Raw genomic sequence first — 6,000 nt, forward strand, 5'->3', positions numbered from 1 at the left:
CCATTCACTATTATGACAATTTTCAATCCAAATGTTAAATGAAGGGTAACTTACTACATATCATGCTCCATTCAGGTGGCGATGAATTTTCATCTTGAAAAGTCTGAAGCACAGGACGATTAATGGGCTGCTGCTATTGCATCATATCTGTGAAGCAGTGAGAATGAGTCCCTATTTTTGTGACGATCCGCCTAAAAATTCTTGCCTTTGCATCCTCTTAGATATAAATGCATCTTCATCTGATCTTCCTTCAGCCTCTAGAGCAGATACTCGCTCATCTAGAAATGTCAATTCCAGATGTAAGCCTTTCTCCACCAATAAATAGCATGAACCAAAAGCCTCTGAAACTTTGCTCCTTTTACAAACGCCCAAAATAACAACATTGTACAAATCAAGATCAACATTTTGATGATTTTCAATACAAAATGCCAACACTTTGCATGCCTCTGATAGCTTCCCTCTGTGTATAAGAAATTGAACTAGTTCATCTATTTTAAAACGGTATCCATGCTTATAAAGCAACTCTAATACCTCAAATGCTCTGTCCTGTAGTCCACGGCAAAAAAGTAGCTGTAAACTCATGGTTGAAAATTTTATATTTTGTCTAATATTTTTACCTAGCATCATGACAATAAAACTGGCAGATTCATGGATACAACCTTTTTCCAAAAGCTTTGCCAGCATAGAGTGCCAAGTCAATGTTTTGGGAACTCCTTACCATTTTCTCTAATGCCTCTTTTGCAAGAAGGGGTTTCTCCTACTGAAGAAAGCCATCAATCAAAGAATCATATATCTCAACATCTGGAAGAAAATTTTGTCTCAACATCCACTTCAAAAGCTCATATGCTTCTTCATAAGATCCTTCCTTACAGTGCCCCATAATCATTGTCTTGTAGGAGGGGGGCTCTTGTGTTCCCCTTTTCATTAGCTGTCTAAACACCCTCTATGCCTTCTTAGTCTTCCCATGTTTATAAAGATACTGAAACATAGGGTTATAAGCAGCAGCAAGAGGCTTAGAGCCAAAATTACTCAACAAAATTTCCTTCTCATACAACTCATCAGATAGCTTTTCTGCCACATCATAGTTCTCTCTTTGACCCAGGCTCCGCAACAGAACACTGTATGTGGCTGAGTCTGCACCGATCTGCAAGTTTTTCATCCTCTCAAACACCTTTAATGCCTCGTCCAAGTTTCCTGCACTGCAATGTGCATGAATTAATGCGTTGAAGGTACATGTGTCTGGACTGAATTCCCCATTCCCCATGGTTTGTTCCAAAGTATCTTTTATCTTATCTGAGTTCTGGGCTTTGCAAAGTCCTTTTATCAGAGTATTGTAAGTAATTTTATTTGGCTTGAGTCCTTGACCCGTCATATCCTTAATTATAAGCAAGGCCTCATCTAATTCTTGTTTCATATTAAAGTTGCATAAGTCACAACATTAGGATTCAAATCCTTACTTTTCTTACTCATACCCTTCACTAAATTATGTGCCATTTTGACCTTTCCTGTTTTACACAAGCCGTCAACGAGTGTATCATATGCAATAATATCAGAATCACAATTGAAGCGTGGCATTTCATTGAAAAATCGAAACCCCTCATCAACCGTGGAATTCTTACAAAACACTCTGATCAAAATATTATATGTACATGTGTCTGGTGCAACTCCATACGTTCTGAGCATTTCATCATAAATATCGTTTGTAATATTCGTCCGACCCCGTCTAGGACATATAGACAAAAGACTGTTGAATGTGACCACCGAGGGTGAGACACCCATTGTCTCCGTAGTCTGAAAAAGGTTCATCGACTATTCAAGCAACCCAGCTTGAACATAACTCCTAATTAAGCTATTAAAGAATCGATAATCAAGCTTAACAGAACCATTGGATCTTAGCTCAATTGAAAACAAAAAATTCCGAGCTACATAAAGGTTTTTTCCACATCCCAAAATTTCAAGCACTGAGAAGTATGATTGGTCACTGTGAGGGAAACCCATATCGTGTACCCACTTGGAGAATTGAAAGGCTTTGGATCAATTTGTGAGGAGGCGAAGAATATGATGCACCGTGGCTTTCGACAGAGTGGGATAAAGTGAAGATAAAGAGGATGCCAGCTCATTTGACCAAGGTTTGTTATTGATAGGTCTAGCCATGGTTTTGGCCGTTTTCGATTTGGTGGATGATTTGGGTTTATTATCCGTGTCTATTTCGTCATCCTCGCTGGTAGTTTCGCTTTGATTCGAGCAACATTGCCTGAATTTCAAAGGGGATTACGAGAACCCACTACATTAGGCATACAAAATGCAGGAAAGGGGGGAAAAAATAAAAGAGAGAAAATTTTCAGTTGCGCAGCTGCGAGACGAAGGGGGGAATTTCATCACAATGCCCTGAACAATAAAAAATAATTATCCAAATGTTACCCCCCATGAATTATTTACTCACATACTACACTTTTTTGAAACTCGTTCACCTTACGATAACTTCTACTCTGGCAGTCTGTTTTCTAAAATAAAAAAGTAGAACTCCTACAGGCCAGGAACGAATTCAACTTTTTTTATTTTCATTTTTGCCAAACATTACAGTTGAGTGCCCTATTTCTCCAGCTTCTATTACGTCTCCATATTTTTGACTTTTGGAAAAATCTATCTATATATCCTGTAAATGTTGTGGCTATTCTGTCATTGGTCCACATGGCTCTCATCTATTAGCTCATATCTTTTAATTGTTTGTTTTAGCTGTTCCGTCATTGGTCCACATGGCTCATGACTATGTTTTGTTGTTGGCAATTAATTGTTAGCATTTTATTTATTGGGACGCAACAAGGCAACAAATGAATTTTCGCTTGCTTGTATCTATGGGTTTGCCAAGTATTGCTCATCCATCTATTGGTGCATTAATGTTTCATTAGACCGAATCGTCTCTTCTCACAAAATCAAGAAAAAATGGTTTGACTTCTGCATGGTTCTTCAACTTCTTCCTTTTCATATCACATATTTCCTTATTATGATCTATAGATGATAAGTCCCCAAACGTCTCTTCCTCATGAATCACTAAAAGATGGATCGACTTCACGCTTCTTCGACTTTTATCCTTCATTTTCACATAATATATTGGCTTATTTTGATCTTTGGGGGCTAAACACGATCATCTTCAAGTTTTCTCTCCCCATTTTGCTTTTCGAGTATTCTCTTCGCTTCTTCTTTGATTTCTTTTCTTTTATATCATACTTTATGTCTTAGGTTCAATCCTTTGATACCAGAAGTATTTTATTCTTCTCCAAATGAACACGAGAGTTGCCACATGTTGGATGATGAAACAACCCCAGTTAAGACCCGTGGGGATTTGGCCTACCATGTTAAGAACAGTGGCAAGAGAATATATTGTTCTTAGGTTTTTTTTACTATTGTTTTTGCTTTCCTGATTTCAGTGAAGCTGAATTTCAGTTAATCTTAAAGGAGCCAGAGGAATGTAGGGAGACCTCCTCTCTATTTCTTTTTTTGTAATAGGGAGACCTCCTTTCTAAAGTGACGTAGGATGCTCCGGTTCCGCCACAACGATGTGCATGTTTCTCTACCCAATGAAGACATACCTTTAGCGTATTTGAAACTGAACGTCAGTGCTAAAATTTTTTCACGAGTGGCTTACACACTGACAGAACATTGAATGGTTCAACTCCTCTGCAAGAAGACTCTGAAAATCACTCGCTTTTTTTGTTTGAATGAGGCATAGTTACTAGATTGATGTTCTATGCAAAATATTTAAATGTTGTCAGAAATAAATTTAGTTATTAATTTTGTTGATTGGAAGAAAAATACTTCGACCGATGACTTGATGTGTTTTTTGCTTATTTCTGTTAGAGGTATATCTCAAGCATTTAGGATGAAGTTGTGCTATCATCAGAACAAGGTTCCTCCTTCAAAGACAGCGTGTATGAGAATTTTGTGGCTAGGGGTATGATTATCAAGCAACTTATGATCCTGACCATCATGATCCGCTCACAAAAATGAGTTTAGGTGAGTTCCTCCAACTTTGCTGTCATGAAAAAAAAAAAAAAGCAGAGATTTACAAGTAACAGACTGAGATGGTAATTCAGTTAATATTGAATTATTCAGGGTCAATTTGGCTGTTTGTGAAGAAAGTAATATTTAAATTTGATTCTCATCTAAGTAGTAAATGATTTTGTAGAAACAAATTGTTTTATAAAAATAAGTGACTTATTAGTGGAAGAGATAATAAATGCGTGGGCAAAAAGAAAATTATCTTATATTTTCAGCCACAAACAACTTATATTTTACAATAAATATATTATTTAGTATTTAACGCTTTTATTTTAATGCTGTGACTTTTGGATTTAAAATTTTCATATGTTTCTTTTCATTCTATTAATCCACATCATTCCATTATTAGTGCATGAACAGTTTGTTTCGATTTTCTGTTAGTGGTCTGTGTTTTGGTTTTTGCTGTTTGGGATTGACTGCTGGTTTTTTCCTTTGTTTTACTTTGTTGCAAAGAATTGAATGGGAGAATGCGTTGCTATGGAATTTCCTTGGCGGCAATAAGGTCAGACTGCCGTGATAGGCATCTCAGCGTGTCTGTTCGAAGCCTTTCAGCACTTTTGCTTTTGATTTAGTTTCTTTGCTGATTTACTTTCAATCTTAGTTGACATTATAACGAGATTAAATGACAAGGCGAGTTCAGTTTCTTTGCTGGTTTCATGCTGACTTCAAAGCCACATAATTGATGCCACGCAACCTGTGACGGCTTCTATACGATGCTCTGCATTCTCAGTATCTTCATTTTCACAGCTAGATTTTATGTATGTTGCACATCAGCTTTGAGATCTTACATTTTGCTTCTTAAGAAAAAAAAAAAAAAAACAGACACTTGGTTTGGAAGTATTCCAATGCTGGGCTGTTTTAGGCTTAGTTATTAAATTTCTCCTCACTTGCTCTGGCTTTGCATGGATAAGATCTTTGGTATGCTTAATCTTATCCATTAAAAATCGTTTTGTGCTTTTATTAGATATTAAGTCTAGAAAATTTGTAGATCTTGCAATAATGGTCATTGGCTTAAAAAAAACTAAATTCTAAGATTATTGGCTTTATTATTTTTACTGGTGGCTTTCTGGGAGTATTTTATTTTCTAATACTGTCATTTTCTGCTTAAATCTTACTTGCTGTCTGGTATTCTTTGTTGCTCATTTTAGTAAGAATCTGTCTTTTGTTTTGGTTCTTTGAACACCAATACCAAATATTTTCTATATGAGGAGAATGCAGTCACATTTTGTATCATTGAATGCCCGTTAGATCTTGGAAGTTTTCTATGTTTGAGTCAATATTGTTTTTCTGCATTTTTGTTTCTTTCGTCCCAACAATGAAAAATGCTGTCTAAAAGTCTCTCGCATATTGCCCAACCTTTTTTAAGTTTACCGATATCTCAGTCTCAGATCACAGTAAGTAAACAAAAACGTAGCACTTCGGAGTGTCGACACAATTTTAAGGTAACAACCCTACCCCTTCCAATCTAATAATTGGAAGCTTCTGACAGTATATGACTACGAAGCTGTGAAGGCAATGATTTGATGTCTCTGTTTTGCCAGACTTTCTCATATGTTCCTTTAATGTATTTGGAGAAAGCCCATCTGGATTTGGATGCCTCTTAGTGAAAAAATCTGCCATTTCCGTTCTTGAAGCCTCTTATTGTGGAGGAATTTTCAATCTTTTATCAGAAAGGAGGCTATTTCCGCTGCCAGAGGATTCTTCTAGTGCTGCATTAGTTTATAAGAGATTTGTACTGTCTTTTGAAGGGTAAGAGCATTGGGGCGGCTCTTCTAAGTCTTCTTATCATTGTGGAAAAATCAGCTTTTTTTTCTTCAATTTTTCAGATACATAGAATCATATTTTTGGAAACCAAATAATATTTGGCAAATATTGTACTTTTTTGACCAAGAAACCCAAATATTGTACTTAACTATATACATATACTGCTTAATAAAAGCC

General features: G+C 36.3%; 1 pseudogene; it reads right to left on the reverse strand.

Annotated features, from left to right (window-relative positions):
• Positions 1-171: 171 nt before the first annotated feature.
• LOC114728715 (pentatricopeptide repeat-containing protein At1g02060, chloroplastic-like) lies at positions 172-5,679 on the reverse strand (annotated as a pseudogene).
• Positions 5,680-6,000: the final 321 nt, after the last annotated feature.

Source organism: Neltuma alba, unplaced genomic scaffold (assembly GCF_004799145.2).
Source record: "Neltuma alba isolate B1F8T4 unplaced genomic scaffold, ASM479914v2 tig00000377_pilon, whole genome shotgun sequence".
NCBI classification, from domain to species: domain Eukaryota; kingdom Viridiplantae; phylum Streptophyta; class Magnoliopsida; order Fabales; family Fabaceae; genus Neltuma; species Neltuma alba.